The 27,950-nt window shown below is 40.9% G+C and overlaps 1 long non-coding RNA gene across 1 annotated transcript; it reads left to right on the top strand.

The window, feature by feature from the left end:
* Window positions 1–27,863, top strand: LOC134161421 (uncharacterized). Its single transcript, XR_009963967.1, has 3 exons — window positions 1–8,039; window positions 26,792–26,910; window positions 27,690–27,863. It is a non-coding gene; the product is annotated as an uncharacterized LOC134161421 (long non-coding RNA).
* The last annotated feature ends 87 nt before the right edge of the window (window positions 27,864–27,950 follow it).

Raw genomic sequence — 27,950 nt, 5'->3', positions numbered from 1 at the left:
TCAGCCTTGCTTGGACAGCATTCCAGCGCTGTCATTGCTGCAGAACAAGGCTGCTTTGTTTTTATTTGTTATTGGTCACATGGAGGCAGCTAATGGCCCCAGATCTTAGAGCTGTGGTTGTCAAACATGCCAAAGAGCAAGTGCACAAGGCCAGATCTCTGACGGTCTGTTTAGCTGTCTAACCATCTCTGAAGTTGGAGTTTGCCCTCAGTGCTTGTTGCCTTGCAGTGCAGTTGAGTTTGTTTGCCTAGTTTTTCCAAGTTCTGTTGAGAACCTCTGCTTCTGTGTTTGTTGCAGAATCCAAGCTTTACTATGCATTAATGTGGAGGCCAGAAAATGCAGGAAAAGCAGATAAGAATGTAGTCACATGATAGCAAAGCAGGAAGGTAGTGTGTGCAACTTGGTTCTTAGTTGATCTTGACCATCAGCCAACCATATGGGTTGTCTGGGGCTATTCCATCGTCTTTCATGAGCAGAAGCTGAGTTTGTGTTTGAATGGTAGATAAATAATTGGAGGAGAATATGCACATTTGTGTGTCCTAATAAATGCTAACCAGCTTCCTGAGAAAGAGGTCTTGCACCTGAACAAACACCAAGGACAGCTTTCCTTATTCCCAAGAAAAGATGTTTAACAATAAATTGATATTTACAAGATGGTAATCACTCTGAAGTGAAAACAATTATATTTGTTGCCCATTCACGGGAGGATATTTTTCAGCTTTGCATGTGTTTTGCTATAAGATGAAATATATTTTTAACAAGAAAAGTTGTCAGTTAACACTGGATCAGTGGTAATTTTACTAGCCCCAGAATCATCCAGTGTGTTTGGAAGAATCTGCTTCATTTTCTATATACACATCTGCGTAGCAGCTGCAGGCACATACTTCCCAGGGGCTCCGTCTAATCTGTAGTATTGCAGGGATTGTGCCTGGCTAGAGAAAAGGTCTGTTAGTGTTGCTCATGTTGAAAATTTAGGTTTAATGCCTTCCACATGTTTGTTTTGATTTGTTTTGTTTTTTTCTAGGCCTGTAATTAACCCTTTGGAGAAATTTCTCTTAAAACAAGCTAACTATAGTGTTGTCTAAATCCTGATTAACTGTTTTCAGGAGGCCACGGGATTGTTTTGTGTCCTCTCTGAGTTCTAACAACAACGTCAGATGAACCGTGAAGCCAGTTAGATTTTTTTTTCTCTCTTTCTCTCTCTTTTAATTGCATACAGAAATCAATTTCTCCATTCCTGGAAAGCAGCCACTCTCACACAAATAGCAGTTGACGGAGGATGTATGTACAAAGCATGCAGAGAAGAAAGTATCAGCCAAATTAAACCTTGAAGATACTTTTGGATGGCAGGGTAACGTTGACCAGATTTGAATTTGGTCAAAATGCCAAACACAAGGCTTTACTACAATATTTACCCACCTCAAGCAGCTGCCTGCACCTCCTGCTGCAGCAGGGCACAAGGCTGTATTCTCTGACCACAGTAAATCAGTAGTGGCGGGTCAGTTCTGTAGACAGCTCTGTGCAGATGGAATTCTTGCATGTCTATTTTAGTCCAGCTGAAATCTACCATATGTTTATACTCTGCAAGTGAAAAGCATCAGGAAAAAAACCCAACACTTTTCCATTTCTGAACCTTTGGACAATATATCTGCTGTCTGGGGTCTGACTGACCAGGACTTCTTGCCAGACTGGAACCTCATAGAGAAAAGTGCCACCTACTGAATAACAACTACCACATCCTGCCCTCTTCCTTTATTGTCTGCTTTCTAAACACTGCAACAACTCAGCTCATCCACTCCAACAAAACTGACAGCTTCATGTGAGACACATTCTGTGCTTGGAGCAGCTTTCAAGCTGAATTTTCAAGTGGGAAAATCATTGCCCTTTTGTTTGAGCTGGGGGGTATTGCTCTGTTGTCTTGTGGAAAGTGAAATGAAGTGGTTTTAAAACTATTTTGCTGAAGTTTTGGATTTGTTACTGGAAAAGAAATTGCAGCTGAGAAGAAGAGGCACATACTTTTTGTCAGGCTAGCTCTGAAAACATCAATTTGTAAACCTAAGCCATTTCTTTTCCTTTTAGATTTGCTTCTCATTGATCTCTGTTGAGCTCTGTTGTCATCTTCACAGTGCCTTGTTTCATTTCTGCTGCTGCAGGGCCTGGGCTCACTGGAAGAGCCAGGTCTTTCATGCCAGATTATGGCCACACAACACACTTTGCATCACAGAAATCCTATCACAATGGAAGGCTTAGTCTGTGGAGAAGTTTGGCACAAAGTAAAAAGAAGTGTGATTCAGGCAGACTTCATGAGATGTGAAAACTGATTGGAAAACAGACCAAAGAAAAGATTTTAACATTTCCCAGTGTTTTGGGTGGTAAATGTCTTTGCAGGGAATAAATCCCAGTATTTTAATAGTTCTTCTTTTGTTTGAAAAGTTAATAGTATATGTATTCTTTACCCACAAGATCAGATTTATAACATCTGAAAGCTGCCTATATGGATAGGTTATTGAATGGAGTATTGTAAGGAGGCCATTTAAAGTACGTTGTCCTTAGGTGTTAACTCTGTTGAAGGGAAAAAGGTGTTAAGGCATAGGATCAGCAGGTAAACATTGTTGAACTTAGTATTATATCCAGCTCTTTGGTTACCATTCCCCATACAGGATCGCTTCCTGTAATGAATACAGCAAAATCTGTGTGTTTTGTAGTTAAAAGGAACTTTGTAACCTTTAAATCTACCTAACCTGACTCTTGGTCCATATTTTCATATCCCCTGCATTACTTTTGCTTTCATTCTTGAACCACATGGACATACTCATAAAAGATTTAACGATTTTATTTTAATATCATTGATCTTGTGGTAACCATTTGAAGAGATAACTACTCAATCCCAGCAATTTGTTTCTGGCATGATCATAGAAACTTTTAATGAAGGAAGGACGAAGCTATTTTTTTTTTTTATTTTAGCAGAAAATTAATTATTTCCAGTCAGTTTTCTACTCAATGTGCTATAGCTAGTGAATTGTTCAAGAGATTATTAAGATGATTTACCTTCTTTTTGTATTGGAACAGGGTTTATAATTTGATAGTCTAAGCAATTTGATAATGATTTCTAAGTACAATCTAAGGCAATTTCAGGATAAGTACTGTTCATTAACTGTATGTGGACTACTGATACCTGATGTTCATCTGAAATCTGTTGTGTGAGATCCAAGTGCACTTTAGCCGCAATTACCATACTTATCCTGTTGAAATAATTGATTAAGCCCCCATAATCTTCAGTGGAGCCAAGAATTCATCCTTGCTTGAGGCCTTTAAGCTATCTTTCTCTCTTTAACATCTGCCCTCTCCCTTTCTCTCAGCCTAAATTCCCCAATCTATGTTTATGGGCTTGGGCTTACTACCGCCATCATTAAAATGCAGCTATTCCTGTTCAGCAGCTTGCAGCTGTGTTACATAAACAAATGAACAGAACCATAGGAGTGGGGTATCAAATATCGTAGGCAGCCTAGAAACTTTGTTTTTAACGTTTAAAATACTATTAGACCATATTTTGACATTTCAAACCACACCACTTTGTCTTTGCATTTGCTCTTTCTTCATTTCTGACAAATTGGGCTAATTCTGTAAGAATTGCTCAAGTGCTTGAAAGCACATATTGGCAGGTGCAGCTAGAAGCTTGCCACAACATAAGGAGGCACATACAGTGGATTCAAGACTTTCTTGCCTTCAGTTAAGGATAGTTTTACCATTGATTTAGGCAACAAAAATATCAGGTCCGGTGAAATAAATGACAGATGACTAATCACATTTTCCCATTTGTTGTTTACCTTTCATTCATCATCTGTTCTTTAACAGCGAGCTCATTATTTTATATTTCTTCAGCTAATCTCTGCAAAAGAAATATATTCTTATATGCTGTATAATCACCTGTTTGCTCTGGCAAGTTACAGAGTTTTGCCTTTCAGGAGTCTGCCACGATGTTATGCAAACAGGTCTGCTCATTTGCAGCACCAGCTCGGTGACCTCTTTGGCCGTGTTCTCTGTTCCAGCTTTCACATGTATATTTCTTACTGTGTAATGCCCAGACTTAAGCCAACTCCATCACTATTTGGAGAGCTTCAAAACTAAAGGAAAAGATTAATGGTCATTTAATAACCTGTAAGCAAAATTCTCTGCTTTGGTTGTCTTCATTGTTTAACATTAGTTGATGTATGTGCAAAAGAAAAAAGTTAACTAATGGGAGCGAACTTGACTAAGTCAGGAGGTGTTTGGAAGTCAGATGCATTTTTAGCTTAGTGAAAGCCTGAAAAAAGCAGCAGCTCTGTGGGAAGCATGTAAAAATGTGCATTAAAGCAAAGTGAGTCTGAATTGGTTGGCTTCATTGCTAGACTGTGCCATACTACTATTGTGGTCTGAAAACCAAACAAACATTGGGTCACATTCTTAGTACACGCCTGTGAGCATAGGTCCTTGAAGTCAATGAGGTTATGCCAGTATATTTTAGCTACAATCTGTCCCTGCATGCAAATAAAACCAGTGATGATAGGCCATTTTTTATGACTGCATAGGTCAAATTCAGGTTCCTGAAAGCTGTGCTCTCACTAATAAGTACAACAGACTGTATAAAGGAATACAGGTTGCATATATTATTAAGCTATGGATATTTTTTCCTACTATCATATTGATAGTAATATTGCTTAGCTTTTTTTTCCTGTTTTCTTTTTTCTTTTTGTTTTTTTTTTTTTTTTTCCCTGCTAACAGCAAACTAGATAAATTGATGGCTTCTGGTAGGCTGGAACTGCTGCACAACTCTGCTCCTGGAATGGACTGCCCCGATCCCAGCGGTGAGTGTGAGTACTGTTTCTCGAACTCTCTCCAGCAATGGGATCTGTAAGAATGTTAGCAAGGCAAAGTACTATCACTCTTAGGCATACAACAGAAATTGAAGAAAAGGTTACTGGCTGTCTTTGTGCCAACACAGCGCAAACTACTGTAGTACTTCAAGATGCTTTTAAGGAAGTTATCTTTTTCTAGCTGATTTTGAAAGCAGAATGTTTAGGAGCTTAAGGCTCGCTGGGGCAAATTTTTTGTTGGCCACATTCCTAGCGTAACCCAGGAAAAACTCAACTGAAGAAAACAGGGCCATAGTAGGAAGTACTTCAAGTTTTGTTTTTGCAATATCATATGTGCTAATATAAAACACATACTTAAATTTTACAGTAGCTTTACTTCTATTAAGAAGTATTAGAACATGAATTTTCCATGGTTTCTTTTTTGAGTACTTTACTGTAGGGCAATCCATAAAGTTTCTCAAACTGCAAAAGTGCTCAGGGAATTCTAACAAGCCCCACTGGATGGCTATACCAGTATGCTGGGGAAGGAGTAAGAGCACCTGCATTTGAGGTAAACATTTATGACATCAGGAAACGTTAGTTGAAAATTCTGTCAAGTTATTTAAACTGCATGGCCTCATGAACTAAATGTAGTTGAAGAAATGAGAACTAAAAAGAAGAATATAGTGTGCTGGGGGAAAGTACTGATAGGCATTTGGGTTTTTTTAACACTGGATCAAGATATTCCCTTTTTGTTGTCACTGATGAGTCCAGACCTGGAATGCTATTGTCTCACCAGTGGGCTTCAGAAAAATGCTTGTAATTCAAAGGAAATGCAGGCAAAACCAACATGTTTTATTTCAAAAGGAAAGTCCTCCTCTTGTAAATGCAGTAGGAAGTCTGTATTAATATTTTGGCTAAAACACAGTTAATGCTTTCCAGGTACCTGTGCACATATATATATATCAGGGAGAGTGACTGTTTATTTTTGTCTTGTTCATAATTATTTCCCTTTACATTCTCCCAGACAGAGGACAGTTTCTGCAAACTATCAAGAAACTGATATTAAAGTTTCTTGCTTAGGATGGTGTCTCCTCATGGATTTAGATATGGTCAGTCTTGTGTTCCTTGCAGTTCTTGCAGTTCCTGAGACAGTTGTTAGGCAAACGTTGCCCTCCACTGGGAGATGGATAGATAACTTTAGCAAAAAGCTCTCCAGTTCTCTGCTCTGCATGTCCTAAAGCAGTTCCTCCCTTATGAGGAATTTTGGGAAGCCCAGGGATCTTGACACCCCTCTGGAGGGCAACCCTCCAGGTTGTTCCTAGGAGGTTTTGTGCTTGTTTGGTACAAAAGAGGCCGTAAGTCTGTTCTTAAAAACAAAGCAATCTCTCAGTCGCTGCATGCAATTTGTTCGCAAATCGCTATGCCACCAGGACAAATTTGCTGCAATCGGCGTGCAAAGCTCCATGGCAAATCTCCAGACTTACTGAAAGTTTCCTTCTCATGTAATTCACAGCAATTCTTGAAATCTTCCCTACTTTTTCCTATGTTGCTGTTTTTATTTTGAATGGGAAGGGGGGAAAGAGCATATGAGCAGTACCAGATGTAGACACCTTTAATGTGAAATTATATTCTGCTGTTTTAAGAGCACACAGAGCTGGATTCATGATATGCGCTGGCATCAATACATGGTCTGCATTCACAAGCACTTTGTGAAATTGATTCCAAAGCAAACATTGCTCTTTCATCTGGGAGAAAATGCCTTAGCTAACTGCCTATGTACAGACTGCATGTTTAGAATAATGATGGCATTGCCTTGCCTGGCATGTTCACTTCCAAAAACTAAGATCAGTTCCTATGTTTCTTAAACCCATTTTGGGAAGCAGCAGTTCTTGTGTCTTCAAGAATTCGCGCTAGCAGGGAACTTCATTGGCTCATTAGAAAGACTAATTTGGCAAATCAGATAATAATGTTTTATCCAAGCTTTACAGTTTAATTTAATTCTGAGTAATTTTCAAGACACTTGGGATGCCAGCTGTGAGCAAGGATGTTGTGAATGGCAGCTCCAGATGTGCTGGGGAGCTGGCTGCACCGCAAGCAAAGGGTTTGGGGATGCTTCTTCCTCCATTGTTTGTGGAACAGCAAGTGGAGTCCAGAGGCTAGTGGATAAGTCCTTCTCCAGAGAAAGACTCTTCAGTAGCAAAGTATGCAACTCCTTTATGATAGCTGGATACAAGGGCTCTCCAAATAGTATGAGAACACCTTAAACAGGTGAAGGTGATTGCTTAATTGTTGACATGTTGACACAAATGCTCTCCTTTCCCTTTACAGCTCACCCTGAGTTGAGACTGGGTGTTTTGTAATTTAAATTGTAGGTATTTACTGACTATAACCGCACCGTCCTTTGAGAAGTGTACAGTGAACCCTGTTGTTTCAGACACTTACAACTATCAGTTTCTAAACCATTTAAAATAACAAGATTGAGACTTCAGTGTTTGTCATAGACAGTGGAGTTGAAGTTAATGAGTATGCCTGGTTTGAGTGGTTTCCAAATATGCCATTTAGCTTATATGCTACTGTATTCATCGCTTACCATCACTTACCTAAATTGTAACTACCTTTGTACCTGTTACATTTACACACATGCACACATATGCACACACTGAGTCATTCTCTGTTGTGTAAGCCAAGAGCTTGTGTGTTTCTATCTGTTCCAAACTCTTACGAGTCTAAAGCACTTGTTAGTTAAAAGATACTTAGAAATTCTTGATTCTTAGACTCTTTCTCTCTCCCCCTGTTTTCTTGGAGGGATATTTCTACATTACATGCCATGTTGGCCCAGGAGTGCTCCAGTGACATAAATGATGTGGAAAGTCTGTTTCAAAGTAACTCTATTACAGCTTAGTTAATATTGGAGTTTTAGTTAACAGGCAAGATAACAAAAGAATGGTGGTCACGCAGAGCAAAAGAAATAATGGTTTTATTTAGTTTAATTTTTTTCTTGAGGAAAAAGTTTCAAAACCAGAGCTGGCAGATTAAGAGCAGGAGGTGCAAAGCCTGAGCTTGCAAAACTGGTGGTGTCCTTTAAGGGTACACATATCCTCTCCAGAAGACTATGCTGTGAATACTTGTTTCCCTCTTGGGATGATGGGAGGAGGAAGACACACTCCACCTCAGCTTTTCAAGGTATAGGAACACATGATGCAGGTGCGTGTCATTTTTCCGCTCCTAGTTTCTTACTTGATGGTGATGCCACCTTCCCACTGTGGGCTCAAGGCTTTTGCTGCATTTGCAAAGCATGAGAAGTGATTCCAAAGAATAGACTACTTCTCTAATTAGAAGACGTATATCCACATGGCTTTTCAGCTAATTCCTGTTCAGTCATGTGGTTCTTAAGAGCTTTTATTGACTTACTACGTGATAACTCCCATGTGAGCAAGCTCAGTCTGCTTGATGGTACAATACAGTATCACAATGACCCTGTTATATTATCAAAACCAAACATAGGCATTGGCAATTATGCAGCTACTGATTTAACAAAGGAGCTAGACATAAAAAAGCACATCATTCAGCTTTATGAGGGGAGAGGGGAACATAGCAGGCTCCATTTAGTACCTGGCCATTGTAATGCATCTAGCTCCTGGTTGCACAGATTGTGTATGATGTATTTGCTCTAATCAGCACAGGATTTTGGGGGAGTTTAGGTCTACATGCGCTCAAGGCACTTGGTTTTCTTCTATAAGCCAGATAACAATCTCCAATGGGGGGGCATTGAGCTTCAGCAAAAGAAAAGCAGGCAATTTGAGATGCAGGATCACTCAGACAGAGGGAGATGGAGTGCAGGCACTACAGAGCCCTGGGCAGGTTTCATCAATCAGAAAGTTTACACCAACATGGAGGAGGAGACATTCACTCCTGAAGTTCTTCAGTACATGTGTTAGAAAGAATGTAGTAAGATCTGAGGAAAATGATGAGTGATGTGGGCATGGCAAGTTTGTGGCTTGATACTGGGTCCTGCCTAAGGTCAATATTTAGTTAGGTGAATAGAGCATTTGTATATATGCAGCTTCCTCATCCCAAATGCTACATGTGTTTGTAAAGAACTGGGAAAGGATATTTAAAGTACTTAGAGTTATTCAGTTATTCACAAGTCCCTGCAATAACAAGTAGTTTGCATCTACAATTACCATGTGGAGGTGAACCAAAGACTAAGCAAGGCTTTCCTCACCTGTAAAGGTTTGTGATTGTACTTCCTTCTTATTTTAACAGGATTTTATATAGTAGATGGTGCGTGCACTGTGTATTTTGGAAAAAGCAATGCTTTAATAAATATTCAGCAGAGTGTGATTGCTTCAGCCCACCTGCAGCTGATTTTTTTACATCCATAAAATACTCTGATCACCTGCAGGAAGAGCAAAACAAAGACCCAGCAGGAAAAGCCTATGTCTAAATAAGCCCATGCAACTAAGACTATCCAAAGAAGGCTGTGTGACGTAACAGAAATGGGAAGGTCCAATGCTAGGTTAGCCTCAGGAAAGTTACTGGAGTTTACAAGTTGATTTAGATCCAATATGCTCTTTGTTAACAACCTGCTCCAGGATTCTCAGCGGTAAGAAAAGTAGCCTCCTAATTGCATATGGGACTAGATGCCATGCTATCTGTTTCATTAACCCTGATCTGAGTGGAGTCAGGATTTCATCCTTGTAACAATATGCAGATCCCAGAATTTTAGCCATTTTGATCTCACCACGTCTTCTCCTTTTTTCGTTCTCTAGTATTGCAACTTTGAAACAACTTATGTGTCTCTAAAGTAATGGCTTGTGCAGCAGCCTCTGAAATAGGTGACTGTGTGGTCCCATACAAATCGAGAAACTGCAATTTGCCTGCTCTGTAACGTTTCCTGGGCTAAAGAAGGAACACCTCAAACAGCGTGGGAAGGTGGTCCATATTGTTTTTGCCAATCTATGTGTTTCTTCAGAATTTACATTTGCATCTCACTACATAGATCTACAATGGTACCCACTATGCTGCTAATGATGGCGTTTCCCTTTAGGACTATGTGATTAACTTATTGCATAAAATAGTGTTGCTAGGGCAGTCTGAGCCATACTCATAGCTAGCAAAAGCCTTATTTTACTCTTCCTATGTGGTTTTGGTTCTTCTTTAAATCATACGTTTCAATTTGCATGTCTTTTCACTGCGATGTTGCCAAAGCTTAGAATAGGTATTTATGCACTGATTTAGTCTGCTCTCGCAAAAGGTCTGCACTTAACTTTGATTCAGCATTTGTTAGTTTTATGCACGCTATTGTCTACACATCCCTAAAGCTACCCTAAAGTTTAGATGAGTTTAAATTTAAGAAGAATTTTACAGGACATGTCCAGTTTGTACAAAATAGGAGCTTGGTATTAGCTAGCCTTTCTTACTAACAAACAGCTAGTTCAAATATAATTTGAAGTCATAAAGCAAAATTTATTCATTACATTCTGAATGGTAGTTGCTACTCAAATAATGTGGGTCTGCTTGGTCGTAGTCAGTAGTCTCTTACCTGGAAACATAGGTTGCTGTCTTACTATAGAGCACCTCTTCAAGCTTCATGACCTAGCTAGCAGTGTTGCCATATTTTTCTTAGACTTTGTCTGCTGTTTTGTTGCTCTGTTAAACATGTGGGAAGCTGTCTTCCTTTTCAGACTGCTCAGACATGCTGCAGTGCAACCTCCCTTGCTGTAACAGCAGCTCAGAGGTCCAGAAGACCTATGTATTCCTACACTGTTATTGCCATGTGGTCATACATAAGGAACAATATTGTTCCGGCATGGTGCTCAATGATTTTTGAAAGAAGAAGGAAGTCTTTTTTTCTGTGGTGTCTTTACTTTCAGTATGTCTTGGACAATATAGTTGAACTGGAAGCCTTATTTGTATATCTACGTGCAGGGAGAGACACTTCTCTTCCTATAAGCAGTCAATGTTTGAGAGCCGTGCTGCTCAAGTGGTAAGCCAGGCACAAACCAAGACTGTCCTAAGTCACAGGAAGCTCAACAACAGGCTGAGACTGGCACCCCAACACTTTTCGGTTTTCTTTGTTTTCTCTCACATGGCTTGCAAAAGCCACTGTGCCAGCATGTTCCATTCAAAATCCGAAGCACCAAGTCACGGCTTTCTAAGTGGCAACATCCCTGCTCGCTCCCTGAAATGCCTGTACACCAGTGCACGCAGCATGGGGAATAAACAGGAGGAGTTAGAAGTCTGTGTGCGGTCTAAAGGTTATGACCTGGTGGCAGTTACAGAGACATGGTGGGACAGCTCACATGACTGGAATGTGGTTATGGATGGCTATGTCCTTTTTAGGAAAGATAGATCAGCAAAGCCAGGTGGTGGAGTTGCTCTTTATGTGAAAGAGCGACTAGAATGTATTGAGTTCTGTCCAGGGGCAGATGAGGACCAAGTGGAAAGTCTGTGGGTGCGAATTAAGGGACAGGCTGGTACGGGTGGCACAGTTGTGGGGGTCTATTGTAGACCTCCTGGTCAGGACGAAGGAGTTGATGAGGCTTTCTACAGGCAATTGAAAGGAGCCTCACGACTACATGCCTTGGTCCTTATGGGGGATTTTAACTACCCCGATATCTGCTGGAAGACTTACACAGCCAATCATTCACAGTCTAGGAGGTTCCTCCAGTGCATTGATGATAACTCCTTAATGCAAATGGTGGATGAACCAACTAGGAGAGGAGCGCTGCTGGATCTGGTACTCACCAACAAGGAGGGTCTGGTTGAGGTAGGGACGGCCAATGGCAGCCTGGGCTGCAGTGACCATGAGATGGTGGAGTTTAGGATCTTGTGTGGGAGGAATAGAATACCTAGCAAGGCCACATTTCAGGATTTCCGAAGGGCAAACTTTGGCTTCTTCAATCAATTGCTAAGGGAAGTATCATGGCAAAGGCTACTAGGTGGTAAAGGGGCTCAAGATAGTTGGTCAGCATTCAAGGACCACTTCTTCAAAGCTCAGGATCAGAGTGTCCCAATGAGTAGGAAGTCAAGTAGGGGAGCCAGGAGACCAGCATGGTTAAACAAGGAACTGCTGGGCAAACTCATACGGAAAAAGAGAATCTATGGATTATGGAAGGAGGGGCTGGCCACTTGGGAGGAATATAGGACAGCTGTTAGAGGATGTAGGGAAACAGTTAGGACAGCTAAGGCCTCCTTGGAACTTAATCTGGCAAGTTGGGTCAAGGACAATAGAAAGGGCTTCTTCAAATACATAGCGAATAAAACTAACACAAGAAGCAGTGTAGGCCCACTGCTGAATGAGGTGGGTGCCTTGGAGACAGAGGATATAAAGAAGGCAGAGGTGTTGAATGCCTTCTTTGCCTCTGTCTTTACTCCTGCAGACTCTCCCTGGGGGACCCAGATTCCTATAGCCCCGGAAGGAGTCAGGATAAAGGAGGTGTTTGCTTTGGTAGATGAGGATTGGGTTAGGGATCAGTTAAGTAATCTGGGCATCTATAAATCGATGGGTCTGGATGGAATACACCCGCGGGTGCTGAGGGAGCTGGCGGAGGTCATTGCTGAGCCACTCTCCATCATCTTTGGTAAGTCGTGGGAAACAGGTGAGGTGCCTGAGGATTGGAGAATGGCAAATGTCATGCCCGTCTATAAGAAGGGCAAGAAGGAGGACCTGGGTAATTATAGACCAGTCAGCCTTACCTCCATCCCTGGAAAGGTGATGGAACAACTTATCCTTGACACCATCTCTGGACATATCAAGGATGAGGGGGTCATTAAGAGCAGCCAACATGGCTTTACTAAGGGGAAGTCATGTTTGACCAACCTTATAGCCTCCTATGAGCAAGTAACTAGGTGGATGGATGATGGTAGAATGGTAGATGTGTTTTTTCTTGATTTCAGTAAGGCATTTGATACTGTCTCCCACAGCATCCTCACAGATAAGCTAAGGAAGTGTGGGCTTGATGATCAGGTAGTGAGGTGGATCAAGAACTGGTTGAAAGGAAGAAGGCAGAGAGTTGTGGTCAATGGGGCAGAATCTAGCTGGAGGTCTGTGACTAGTGGAGTCCCTCAGGGGTCGGTGCTGGGACCAGTGCTGTTTAATATTTTTATCAACGACCTGGATGAGGGAACTGAATGTACCCTCAGCAAGTTTGCTGATGACACTAAACAGGGAGGAGTGGCTGACACACCAGAGGGCTGTGTTGCCATTCAGCGAGACCTGGACAGGCTGGAGAGTTGGGCGCAGAGGAACTTGATGAAATTCAACAAGGGCAAGTGTAGAGTCTTGCATCTGGGGAAGAACAACCCCATGTACCAGTACAGGTTGGGGGCTGACCTGCTGGACAGTAGTGAAGGGGAAAGGGACCTGGGGTCCTGGTGGATAGGAGGATGACCATGAGCCAGCAATGTGCCCTTGTGGCCAAGAAGGCCAACGGCATCCTAGGGTGCATTAGAAAGGGTGTGGTTAGTAGGTCAAGAGAGGTTCTCCTCCCCCTCTACTCTGCCTTGGTGAGGCTGCATCTGGAATATTGTGTCCAGTTCTGGGCCCCACAGTTCAAGAAGGACAGGGACCTGCTGGAGAGAGTCCAGCACAGAGCTACAAAGATGATTAAGGGAATGGAACTCTTATGAGGAAAGACTGAGGGAGCTGGGACTCTTTAGCTTGGAGAAAAGGAGACTGAGGGGTGACCTCATCAATGTTTACAAATATGTAAAGGGTGAGTGTCAGGATGATGGAGCTAGGTTTTTTCAGTGATGTCCAGTGACAGGACAAGGGGCAATGGGTGTAAACTGGAGCATAGGAGGTTCCATGTGAACATCAGGAAAAGCTTCTTTACTGTGAGAGTGACAGATCACTGGAACAGGTTGCCCAGGGGTGTTGGGGAGTCTCCCATGTTGGAGATATTCAAGGCCCGCCTGGACAAGATCCTGTGTGATGTACTCTAGGTTACCCTGCTCTTACAGGAGGGTTGGACTAGATGATCTTTTGAGGTCCCTTCCAACCCTTAGGATTCTGTGATTCTGTGATCCCTTAGCACCTCCATTCTAGCCACAAGCATAAAATTGAGACCCCTGGTAGATTCCAGTACTTGATCACATGAATCAGTGAGCTGCCAAACCAAGACGTAATGTGTGTATGATCCATCATATCATTTTCTCCCAGTGCCCAACATGTTACATAAACACTGATCACTTTATCACTAAAGCAAGGGCTTCAGCAAAAGATGGGAAGCCATAACTGCGTAGGGTCATAAAAAAAGACTGCAGGATGGATCAAAAACCATGGTTTTCTTGGAGCATCTTAGGTCCATGGGTATTTGCTCATCATATCTGAGAGTGGGAGTTGGGGCCTCATGCCCTCTCTGATATGGAGGAAAAATTTTACATGAGCCTGGATTTGGTGCTCAGTAAAGCTTTGTACTGTGCTGTAGAGCACACTGTGTACTGGTTGTGTGTACTTTAAGCAAAAAAATACTGAGCTTATTTAACAAGCAAGAAGGGGTTAATATTTAGTAGCACACATTCTTTGGGGAAAAAAATGTAGGGAGGAGAGTCTTGGTACCTGATTTGTTTATTTTTGCAGCTGAGGTTTTTTCCTCTTAGGATGCCAGCGTGTTGGAGCAGTGCTCCGTATACAGAAGGCTCATTTACAGTGGCAGGCAGGCAGCTGCTCAAAGTTCTATTTAGTTTATGTTGTGGTGGATGACTTGAGTGGGAGATGTGAGGAGTGAATTAACAGCTTTAGTAAAAACACATTATTTGTTTTCTCCTTGACTTTCCACTTCACATTACCTTGCTGTCTTCCCTCCTTTGGTTTGCTGTTCTTGTCTGTCTTGCTCACTCCTTGTGTCTCCTGTCTTTCAGGACTGCTTTCCTGCCTTGGTTTTGTTGCTGGGTTTGTTTTTTTTTCTTTCCTTTTCTTCTCCCAGGCTAGTTTGCTGAAGAAATTATAAATCATTGCTTCTGCTGCTTGTGGGTGGAGGCCTGCTTCCCAGCCAGGACACTGTTCTCAGTGTGAAGACCTCAGGAATCCAGTAATGCCCTGTTGATGAATAATTCATATCTGGAGGAAAAGATGCCTTCAAACACCTTTTCCAGCTGTGTTTGTCCTAAAAGGTGGCTGAAGGAGGCTGCCAGTTGCTGCTTCTTGCTTTCCAGTGAGAACTGGTTTAGCTCACTGGTCACAGAAATGGTTTAGGATGTCCTTACCAAGCCCCACTCCAACTTACAGCCAGCCACCAAAATATGCCAGTGGAGTTGAGGCAAGGCAGACCTGTCTCTGTAGGAGATAGTTTTGAAGGGGAGTTGAGGTAGTCAAGCTGTTAGGATTGTCTCCAGGAATTTGGAGGGCCAATATGAAGGCTTTTTATTCTTTTTGTGGTGGCTTACCACTGCAGCAGAAAAATGTCACTGTTCTACAAAGAAATGTCCTGTTGGGTTTTGTATCTGCCTTTTTGTTTCCTTGCATACCTAGACATCCACTATCCAACTCAGTGCATAAGAAGGTGAATTATATCACCCCTAACTTGAGATTTACAGAACTAGAAGTTTTGAGTTCTTGTTTTGTCTTTGGTTTGTTTTGGGTTTCTTGTTCAAATGTTGAATGCCACAGAAAGACAAGGCTAAATGGGACCTTGACAGATCCTGTAATTTCTTCCCCAATGCAAGGCCAGACAGTCCATGTTTATGAAAGTCCCCACAGATGTTTTCCCGCTTATCCTCAGACATCTGCAATGATGAACAGTGTAGTCTGATACATTCTTGACTTCTATAAGACTTTTTTTTTTCTCAATTTTCTTAATTCTTGAGTTCTCTGTGATGAAATATAATCCCCATGACTTTCATTCATCACACATCTTGAGAATAGATTTCCTTTCCTTCCTGAAGCATCCTTTATTTAGTATTTTACCCACTTCCTGAACTCTCATCTACAAGCTAAGCAGTCCAAGTTATGCCCTCATTCTCATCCAACTTTCATCTAGTTCCAGTAACTCCTCTTCTTTGCTGAAATTCAGCATCCTGAAATTAGGCATTAAGCTCTGAGTAGGCTGGAAGTGACACTTCCCACCTGAGCCCAATGGATTGTATACTGATTATACATCCCAGTGTGACATTCACCTCTCCCAGGGGATGGCCCACTGACTCAGGCTGGTGGCATTACTGTGTCCCTTTATCCAGCCCATAGTTGTTATTAATAAAACCATTTATTCCCATGGACAGATAGTACCTTGCACTTGTCCTTATGGAGCAGCATCCTCTTCTTTACAGTCTGCCCTCCAACTTTTTGGATGACCCTCCTTATCTATCTTCATGTCATTTATCAGTTAATAACCTCATTCTTCCACTGTCCTGACTCTTGGCTATGTGCTCCTAATCATATAGTCACATGTATAGCAATCCCTGGCAGAATCCTAGTTTACACTTACATTAAACTTTGAGAAGTAATCTCTTTTCCTACCAGTTTGTACCTGACCTATTACATTTTAATCTGGGAAAGACATGGTTGGTTGGTGTAATTACAAGAAAATACTAAAAGTAGTACTACAGTACAACTGTGTGATTATTCTCTTATGTGTACCCACAAGACCTGGTACCATACCAAACTAGAATAGTTTGGTATTATTTGCTCTTAGCATAGCTTCATGCTGACTGCCACTCATGCAGCTCTTTTCAGTGCTTGCAAATAGATTGTTTAATTATACATGCCGTTGGTTTCTTTGGTAAATGAAGTATTCTCTCAGGCCTGCAAATTCTCAGCTGCTGAGGTTTTTTTGATCCTTTGTGAGAATAATCACCATTTTCACCCTTCTGCAGTTTTCTGGTATGTTATTAACCTTTCTTAGATTTCCATAGATAAACAATTTCTAGGGGACTCTGAGATTTCCCAAGTCTTCCTCAGGTTTCTGTGTATCTTATCCTGAGTTAAGTGTTTAACTTGCCTAAGTACTCTCTAACCTGTTCTTTCCATGTTCTTGCCTCTTAGTATTATCTACATTTGCTATTTAATTGTGTTTTTTCTTTTGAATTTTAGTGTATAAAAAAGCTTTAAATACTTTGGTCTTCTCTCAACATATCTTTATTGGTTTAGTAGAAAAGCATCTTTCTTATAATTTCTTAGGCTACTTTTGTACTTAATGTGATGTGCAATGCTGCTTTATAGTGATTCCTTTGCATCCTTTAGGATAGGAAAATATTGCTTTTTCTTATTGAAAGTTGAATTAATAATGTATTTAGGAGCCAAGCCTTAAAATATCAAATATCAGTAAGCATGAGGAAAAAAAAAGAGATAATTTGTAGCATCTTCCACATGATATGGGAAAGTAGCTAAATATGTGTAGGCCAACTTAATATCTGGGAAACTATTGTGTAGCAGCACACTATTTGCTTATTGTCCTTCATTCAGTGATTGTGGGTGACTGTGTCATATTGTATTACTTAGAAAATCTGTATGGTGAGCCAGTTTTGAAATCTAGTGGGATTCAATTCCCCTAAGTAAGATTTAGGCTGAAGCAGAGGTGGACTTTGATATTGTTAATTTCTTGGGTAGACATCGACTTGCAGTACAGAATACTAGAAGATGAGAATAGCAGTGAATCATATCCTTTGCCACCAGGCATAAGAGTGTATCTGAGACTATAGCCAATGAAACATTGGTTAAATTTTATTCTTGCCTAGTGGGGCTTTCGTGTCAATTTAATAATGATGCACTGAACTAAATAGAAGCGACGAGTAATATCTGTGGGGGGAAAGTACAGCCCCTGAATGTTCCATGACTACTCTTGTGTTTTATTGAATCATTTTTGCTTCAGTTATGTGATGTGCCTCTACATGCACATGAAGTTAGGCTGGAAAGAGCAAATACATCATTAACAGACCTGAACCGAGAAGATTACTTTTGGCAGTAACCTGTGGAGTGACCAATTCTGATGATGGCGTCACCTTGCATATGCAAGATGAGTCAAAATAGTAGTTGAAATGTATGTATATTAGGAATGAACTGGTTTTCTTCGATTTTTTTTTTTTTTAATGATAAATCTCATGTGAGACAATAGTCAAATTAATTCAGAGTTAGTTCTACCATTTTCAAATTAACTGGAGTTAAGGCAAAAAGATATTTAGAGATGAAGTTTTGGGTCATGCTTTTTTTTTGCCAGTTTTTAAGAAGCAGAATAGATAGATGGTTTATATTTATAACAGATTACATGGCTGATTCATGCTCAGCTGGTGATCTGTTACAACCTCCAAGATCTGTTTGAAAAAACCCTGGCTAACCACCCTGTTTTGAGTTTGTGCAGCTAATTAATTCTACCTAAGTGCAGTACCTTTGCTCTGCCAAGAGAGACTTTGGGTGCATTTTCCAGCCTGGCAGAGGGTTGAGGTAGGGAAAAATGAAATCTCTTAGACAAGATCACACAGGGAGTTTGGGGAAGAGCCAGGAATTGTTTCTGACTGACCTCTGGAGGCCTCATCTGCAGTCTCTCCTCCCTGGCTTTAGTGAAAAATCGTTGAATTGAACACTGAAAACATGGCAGGCTCTAATAAAATTTCCGTCTGACTCATTTTCACTCACTGTCTTTATGGCCCTCACTAATGAGACCCAACAAGACGAATCTTTGCTAGCTGCCTATCAGAATTCCCTGCATGCTCTCTCTACACGTGGCATTATTTATAACTTCATGCTAACAGCAAAAATTGTTAATGTGCAACATGTAAATGATGTATGAATTAGTAGCTTTTGCAGGCAGACAGACTGCCAGCCTATTGGACAGCAGCAGCTTTGTTTTTCATCTTCCCCTCAGAATAAGAGCTGTTCCACTCTATTTTTCTTAATGAGAAAATCAGACAGGCACGTAGAGCCAGCCATTGGTATTCATCATGCTCCTCTCCAGCTACGTACTGAAGAAAAGATAAGAAAGGTGGGAATACCATGAAACAGCTAAATTGCCTCTTCTTTAACAATGCTGATTAGGCACAGAATGTTCAGATTTAATTTTCTCAAATGATATTTCAGAAGGAGTTATCTGATGTTAGCTTCAGAAGAGCTGGCTTTTTCACTGAGTACTCTAATAAGAACAAAATCCTTTAGGTAATCTGAGCAGTTATCTAAATGTGAGTTGCTGAGTGATTTTAAAAATAGTGTTTAAAACAAAAGTTTAAAACAAGTAGAAGGTGCTGGTAACAAGAAAGTTGGTGTGGCAACTGACAAGGTGGGCATAAAGCACTAATACAGTCTGCTGGGCAGGACACATTAGCATTTACAATTTTATTGTCTTTGATGGTGTGGTTTGAAATGTTTAGTTTGACTCTAATGCTGGTGATTAGAAACATGCTGTTATAAAGAGAACCAAATGCATTCTATTGTATTCCATTTTGGTTTTTAAACTGCACCCATCATTGTGGTCACCAACTTCTTTAAACATTTAGATATTTTTCCAGCAAAACATTTTTCTAAATGTTTCCTAGCTTTATCTGTACAGTTACAAGTGGTTGAAGTCATATTGCAGCTGTCTTTTCCCAGAGTGCATAGCTACTGGGTTTACAAGGTTTTATTTGGGTTTTGGTCTGGAAAAGAGTTTCTTTTGCAAGTAAATCATTATTTTAAATGCTGCTTGGGTTGCATATGGCCTTTTGGGTAGGTGTGCTTCCTCAGCTCAACTACAGGCAAAGGTCTGCATTAGGATTAGAGGGCAAGAGAAAATGGCTCTGCAGGCACATTGCAGTTTCATTTCTTCTATGCTAATATAAGGCTTAGCCTTGGCTCTCGTTACAAGTTCAAGTTTCTTTTTGGGATGCTAAAAAATGTCCCTGGTGTATTACATATAGTTGGGTAAATGAGCAGATCTACCCCAGAATTAGAAGGATGAATCTTGACATTGTTCCATTCTTCTAGTAAAAAAGAATATATGTTTGTGTTGTATTTGTCCTCACTGACCATCACAATTCTTGCTAGACTTTATTCTCTCCACACTTTCTCAGCTGTAGCACTTCCATTACTATGGCTGCCCTAGCTATGGGTCAGGCAGTGGTTGTGTCCCACTCACCTTCCTGTATTGCTTCTGTACCTTTTGGCTAGGGAGCTTCCACAATGCCCTTGAAACAAGCAAAAAGAAGGAGAAAAGAGACATCCATTAAACTGATTTATGTGCTACTTAATGATGCTTGCATTGTTCTGCAACTCATGTATAATAATTAAATACCCCAATGTGCTTATGTGATTTAAACTTGGAGTCTATGAGGAAAATCCTGTTGATTTTAGCGGTCTCAAAATATAGCTCACTGGGTAACAAAAGCCTGATGTTCCCATTCACAGTATGGCTGTAAAACTTGGATAAAAAAGAAACAGAACCTCAAACTGCAACATACCCTTCTAATTATCTGTTTTTCAGAGCCTATTTAATCCCCTCCTAGATGAGCACTAGATGGTAATCTCAGCACTAGAAAATAATTTTAGCACTACAAAATTATTTTTTTTGCCTCCAATTAGAGGCCACATTTAGAAGACAAAAAAAAAACCCAAACCAACCCCAAACAAAAAAACAAACAAAACCCTGCAATTTTGTACTTCCAATCTGCTGGAGAGTGCAAATAACAATTTAGATTCCTTTGTTCTTGACAATGCAGTCATGCTTTCCTTTCGATAACTCAAGATATACTGCTAAAATAACTATGGAGATAATGAGAGGCATGCTTTGGTGCCAATGCTTTTGTCCATTAATGAGGAAGGAGTTGTGCTTTTTGTCAGTTTCCAGTTTTCTAGTTTGTCCTTGGCCTTGTCAATTGAAGCAGATAAGTGAAGCAGATGAAGCCTCAGCATCCCCTGTGCTGCTGCATCTCTGGGCTGCTCACACCATACAGCCCTAGAGCTCCTTGATCCCTCTTTGTTCCCTGCTTCCACAGTTTTCACATCTGCCGCAGTCTGGAGAGGTTCTGGGTGATGTTTGATTTATTTTCTTCTCCTTTGTTCTCTCTCTCCATTTTCACTTCTTTCTCCTCCTGAATACCAAACTATGAACCTTCATTTTCTACCTCACCTTGACTTCACCTCCCTCTTCTCCATGTCCAACAGTATCTGACTGTTCTTTCTTTCCTCAGATTAGGGCCTGCTGTAGCCTTCTCTAAAAGGCAGCTGTGTGAACCTTCTCCTACTTGGTCACCTCTGTTTTCTTACTGTCTGGCAAACAATTCTTTTGGTGTGTCAGCAAGTTATTCCTGTGTTAGAAGGAAAGGACAACCATACATGGTAGATGAGACTAAGATGGAAGTAATTAGTGGCTGACAGTTTCTAGATCCATTGCATGTTTAATAGAGTGCTAGTTGACAGTATTGGAGGTGTACTTGTTTAGACACACTGAGCTGATTTTCTCCTTAGCATTTTCTGAATTGTATTTTCTTGTTGATTATGAGCATATCCCGATATTTGACACGGAACCTATGCCATGTTCAAAAACAAAGACCAGATTGCTGACTGCAAGGCTGAGACTTGGCTGATAGGTGCACAACCATTAGCAGACTGCTGAATTGCTGTTGATATAGTTTTAGAAGTGTAATTTTAATCCAAGTAAATTCTTCTGCACATTTTGACCTAGAACTAGAACCTTCCCTGGATTTTTCATTTTGGTGTTTTTGAGAGAAGCAAAGAAAGAGAAATTTTAAATGTTGGCTTGCTTGGCCAGTTCCTAAACTGTAGAGACAATATGCACCTGACTTTCAGAATATTAGTTAAAAAAGAAAGTAAAAATAACGCTGCACAAACTAAAACCTTGCAGTCTTAAGCTAATCCTGTGTTCTCTATATAAATACATATAAACTTCTGACCTCTCTAATTTTTTTTTCCTTCAACCACACACTCAAATTTCCAAACATGATCGAAACTCACAAAAGTTTATACTCATACTTGGCTCTAAAAGAGTCAAAGTTTAAAGGCTGATCCACTGGAAATCAATAAAACCCCTACATGCATTTGCATTTTTATGTTGAAGGCATTAATGTGTGTCTTATTGATGGGTATGCCTTTCATCATGCTGATAACAAAAGAAGGTAGTGCAATGATGCCTTGCTATATTGTAATAATAAGCACTTCAAAACAGCTTAACAGGTTGTGATGACTGTAAATGGGAAGAGTTGGCTAAGAGAGCACTCTGTAGCGACCTGGTCTCATGAAGAGACCAGGATCTGACCCTAGAGGCTGCAGAATGTGGTTTGCAAGACCCTGAGACTTTGGACCTCCTCCTTATTGGGGAGTACAAGCACAACAGTTCTGCTGGGCAGAGCAAGGTATGGTGCTGTCTTGGTCATGGAGAGAGGATGAAGTGTGGTCTGTTTTCTCACTTTCTGCTACTTTACTCCTGAAGCAGAGAGGCTATCCAGGTAACCCTGCACACTTTCCTAGGGAGAAAAGGCAGTGGAGGTTAGTGGTGAGGCTGCTCAGATGGGATGGGGCACAGGTTAGCACTGCAGATACTGTATTTCCTGAGGGTACTGGAGCTGGCTGTTTCAGTAGTGCTGAGTGTCTCGCACATGTGGTGTTGCAGTCACACTGCAGCACCATTATGCTGCCCTTTGATAACATGTTTGTGTGTATATGAAGAGTAGAGAGAAAATTGTTTGGAAACATGTTAGTGTTAGGGACCTTCCCGAATTCAGATCCGAGCTGTTGCTATCAGATTCTGCAGCTAGAAGTGTGGAACTAGCTAAATCTGCTGAAAATTCTGCTATCTTCACTAGAAGTCCAGTGAGACCACCTAATCTTGAGAGCCTGCCATCACCCTGTGATTATATCTTACATATTTGGCTGCTTCTGCGTGGAAGAAATACCTCCTGTCAGATTTGGCTTCAGTTCAGCTGCCGGTTCTCGCAAGGGCTAAATTTACATTTGAGTTCGAACATGCATGCAATGGGACAGAACCCCTGCCCATCCTTAATGCTGATTCAAAAGCAGGCTGCAAATCGCATGGCTTCGAGGGACCTCATGGCCAGCAAGAAGAAAGGGATAGCAATAAGGAGCAAAATACTAGTAAAAGAATAAAGCAAGCCATTTCTGCCTTGGAGTACAGCTGGTGATTATGAGGACTGAAGTGGTGCTGGTGAGAAGATCAGTTGCACCTCCTGGTGGCAAATTAAAAGAATAAATAAATAACAAAATGTCCAGCTCTGATGTTCATACATTTACTGTGCTATAATGAGTCTGGTCAGAATGACCTATAATAAGACAGCAGGATATCTTGGAGGAAAGAAAAATAAATACAACAAAAGCAAAATATTCAAGACTTAGAGCTCTGCACATAACTTCTGAATCAAAAATAGAGCCACCAGAAGTGGGAAGTTCCTTTTAAAAGCCACATTTCTAATTAAACCGTCTGAATACTCGTATTTTCAATGTATATGTTGCAAACCAAACCCAGGAAAATGCTTGTAGAAATGTGCTACACAATGGGCAGTATACGTTGTCCACCGTTTCACTCATGCTGAGGCATGTGCAAATATACCTGGAAATATTTAAGGCCAAGTTAGATGGAGCTTGGAGCAACCTGGTGTAGTGGAAGGTGTCCCTGCCTGTGGCAGGGGGTGGAACTGGATGAGCCTTAAGGTCTCTTCCAACCCAAACCATTCTAAGAAATAGAAGAGAGCAGGAAAACACTGGTTGCATTAGAAAATAATATGGCCCAGCAGCCCTGACATCCAAATTCCATGGATGGTGTTTAGCTCTCTGTTAGCTGCAGGCTTCCCATTTGTTTCTGGCTCCTGTGACTCAGTTTTACCAGGCACTTTGAAGCTGCAAGATGCCACTGTATGGAGTGCCATATAAGGTAATAGGTACCTCTGGAGCATGAATAACTCTAGGGACTCGTTGGAGTGTAGAGTCATATTCCTCTCACTGTGGGTGGCTTAATACTAACATGAAAGTACTTCGCTAATTTTGAAGCTATCACCTCAAAATGAAGTATGTGACTTGATTTTTTACAGATACTGCAGTCACTTTAAGAGCTGCACTGTTGAAACTCCCTTTGCTGACAGTTCTACTGAAAAGTGTTCTAATAAAATACCCTCCCCCCACACTGTTTTGGTCTTCCTAAACTTTTATGGGTCTCCAAGAAGTCAGAATGGGCTGGTAACTGTAATTTGGAAGTGTGACTTGGAAAACGTTTAATCCTAATTGTATAAAGCTTGTGTAGAGTGGGAAGGAATAGGCTGTAAGTTTTTCAATTGGATCATAGCTCATCAGTCAACTCAGTAGTGACCTTGCAAGCTCTGTAAGAAATTGTCTTACAGGATGCAAGCCTTTGTAAATGTAAATGAGACAAATGATTATGTAGATTTCTCTCTGGGTTTCACAGCTTGGGCTCACAAGTGTGATCAACTGAAACGTTAGTTGAATTATGTTGGTCCAGGGGCTTGATTCTCAGGATGTTTTAACCATGCTTGTAAACATGGTTACATTGGTAAGAGAAAAAGGGTTTTCCTATTATAACTTTATTTTGGGCACTGCCCTAAGCTCCATCTCATGCACAGCATTGTTTTATAAGCATATCTTTCAAGTAGAGACAAGGTCTTAAAGTCATTAACAAAGGAAAAGGGCGAGGTGGGCAAAATCTTATCTAATCCTGCCTGGAGAGTGTTGCTAAGGACTCCAGCAGTGGCACACACATGATGCTGGGCAGGGGCCTGGGAGTGTCTGTAAGTGCTTGGTAAAAGCCTGCTTAACTTGTGAACATAAAAGGGACAACTGAGTTGAAATTCCAGCTCAGTGCAAGGTCAGTTGGAATCTACTGAGAAGCAATAGGTCAACAAATGTGAGAGGTAGCTCAAAACTGGCTGGAGCACGCGGCTTGTTTTAAGCTTGATAACAAACCTTGGTTTCTGGAAGGTAAGTACAGCTTCTGCAAGCTTCTGGAAGCTGGGGTACACAGGGGATATTCTCATAAGGAGGGAACATGCATGCTTTAGAGAAAAGAAAAAGGTTCATGAGCCTCCACTGTGTGGAACATTCCAAGCTGTGTTCAAAGTCTTTGTGCCTGGTCCCTTGACCCCAGTGCAGCTGCCCTGACCACTATCTGCTGTGCGCAGTCCTGGGGTTGTGCACATACTGAGCACCACACACCCCAGCAGGCAGAGCTCAGCTTTCTTCAGCATAATGCAGGAAGGCTGTGCTAGTCCAACTCCATCCTGGTTAGCACTATTCATGACTTTTACTTTGGAAACTCCAGATACAAAATATGAAGACTTGCAGCGAGGATTTGGAGTCTCTCTGGTCCTTTACTTGATGCCGTGTGTACTCAGGGCAACCCCTGCCCAGAAGCAGCAGTAGTGCCGGAGTGACCTGTGTCAGAATGCTGTCGAAATCTTTGTCTGTGATCTTATGGTGAATGCACACCAGAAATATCCTTGAGGAAATTAATAATATTTTTCACCCATGATTTGTACTGTGTGCGGTGTAAAAATTGAATGAAAAAATTGTTGCATTCAACAGCTCCAGATATGTCCACCATGAAATGGAGAGAGGTTCTGCAGGAAAAAAAAAAGACTGCTTTTATTATGTATGAGCACAAGGTCACCTTCTCCAGTCTTCCCAGACAAACTTCATGCAGTTTATAGCTTCCAAGTGCCTGATTTTATAACGTTTATATTATTTTAGAGTACGTTTTGGGAATGCACTGCATTTGGAAAGTAGAAAACATATCTATATAGCTATATACTCTAGGGCGTATATATAGAAATTCAGTTGTTATGTTCTGGTAGTGAGAACTTGCATTTGTAATAGCACCCATGGTGGTCATAACAACTTATGCAGTTTTGATTCAGCCATGATATCGATACTAACATGCAGCCAACATGTCCCAGCTTCACTCTCCTAAGAAGGACTGCTCTCTCTGCACCATGCTCTTTATACAGCGCATGGTGTACTCACCGTGCTGTTTGTAGAGCATGGTGAGTACAAGGTCATGTAGGGACAGTACAAGGGGGAGTGGCTTTAAACTGGAAGAGGGAAGACTGAGATTAGACATTAAGCAGAAGTTCTTCCTTGTTACCTTGTGGCACTGGCACAGGTTACCCAGAGAAGCTGTGGCTGCCCCATCCCTGGAAGTGTTCGAGGCCAGGTTGGACAGGACTTGAAGCAGCCTGGTCTAGTGGTAGGTGTTCTTGCCTGTGGCAGAGGGTTGGAACTGGATGAGCTTTAAGGTCACTTCCAACCCAAACCAGTCTGGGATTCTGTTTTGCATACTCCGTGCCATCCACTACAAGCACAATAACTGATAATGTGAATATCAGTCTTAAATACAGCATATGCTGAAAAAAATAACTCTTTGCAGACTAATTAGCAGGAGAATTGAATAGCAAGGCTTTTGCAGTAAAAATCAGTTTCTGCGTTTACAGCTGATAATTAAATTTGCCAAATTAAGAGTGATAATTACATGTGTCTAGCATCATGCTAATTTCCCAAATACCCTAAGTCAGCTTCTCTGAAACCTTACAAGCCAATCATACTTATAAAACAGCAGGACTGGCTGATGCCTTATATAGTCTATTTAAGGTCATTGTTATGCTCTGATGTTTTTGTTTTGTTCTTTTTGAACAAATTGCACAGGCTGAAAGGAAACCTAGGGGTTCATTTCTATAATTGGTGACTGTTCTCTTCAACAGCATCACACTGACAGATGAGCAAGCTCTACAGGAGCCAAATCTTCTTAAATAATCAGTCAATTGGAAGTTACTAATTAAGATCTGAATTGATCCTGTCAAAGAAAGGTTGCTTTATGAGGTGGGCAGTTAGGATAAGTGGGACATAAAAAGGAAGGAGGGAACTCAGCAAGTTGGGAAAGGTTTTCTCCTGGGATTTGAATGAGTCAACAAAGTCACACTCTTATGAAAAAGATGGAGTGCAATGCTGAATACCAAAATGCATGAGGAAGAATGTAGCCCTCTTGATATATACAGTAATTTTCTGCTATTTTTAGCATGGAAAAACCTCAGCTGGACACCTCTGGCATTGCAGTTCAAGAGGATGTGGCCCAGTTGGAAAGAGCCCGAAGAGGAGCATTGAGCATAATTAGAGGTCTTGAATATGACCAAGGAGGTAAGAGCTAAGCGAGTTACATGGTTCAGCTTTTAGAAGAAAAAAATTAGGGCAATGCAGGGATAATCTTCAAGTATGCAGGGGATAGAATCAAGCTATAAAAAAGACAGAAATAGTCTTTCCAAAGAGCCCATGTTTTATTTGATAGGATGTTTTGGTCTTGCACTACAGGAAGAAAGATGTAGGTTAAAGAGTGGGGAAAGGCTTTCTAACAGTGCAGATAGTGAAATATTGGAGTTTCTGTCTTTGAAGGTCTTTAAAAACACATTAGATATATATGCATCACAAATGAAATAGGTATAGGTCATCCTGCCTGGAGCAGGTGGATAAACCAGATCATGAGGTATTTTCTTTCCCTGTTTTTCCATGATTCCACATTGAGGATATGCTCCCTTATGCATGTTTGGATCTGATCCATTAGTCTAATCTGAGAGTCAAATTCCAGGATAAGATTTTAAAATAAGGTTTGAAAAAAATTGGTGTGGTTTGGATTCCTACCTCCTTTCTTTGCCTTTTGGGAAGCTTGGCCTGTAAAAGTATTTCTCATTCAGACAAAGCCAGATGATTTTCTGTATGTTGGTATTTAAATCCTCTGGTTAAATCTGTGTTTCCCTGAAATGTTTCTGCCTGCTTCAACATGCCCTTGTACATTAAATTGCTATTTTACTGAATGAATCATGCTAAGAATATTCAACATATCAAGCTGGGTATAAAAAAGCCCAGTCAGAATGTGAACTAATCAACAGCAGCTTTTGCATTTCTTCTTTACACGCAAAAAGGACCATTTCCAGATCTCTCCACTGGCTATGGGTAACCCAGATATCTGAGTGAACAATAAACTGACCCAGCTAGCAGACAGCACCATGGGAAGCAGAGGTTTGGCAAAGACTGGCTGATGTAGCATGAAAACAACATAACATATTTTAAATGAATAAGGTAAAAAACATTGTAAATTCTGTTGATTCTTTCTTTTGACCCATGCATAGTGTCTCTTCTGTTTACTTCATCCATGCTCTCTGTTGTCTACACTTTTGGATCTC

Source organism: Pezoporus occidentalis, unplaced genomic scaffold (genome assembly GCF_034315485.1).
Source record: "Pezoporus occidentalis ecotype Australia unplaced genomic scaffold, CSIRO_AGI_Poc_V1 ctg173, whole genome shotgun sequence".
Taxonomy (NCBI): Eukaryota; Metazoa; Chordata; class Aves; order Psittaciformes; family Psittacidae; genus Pezoporus; species Pezoporus occidentalis.
This window is presented reverse-complemented; position numbering and strand designations above follow the sequence as displayed.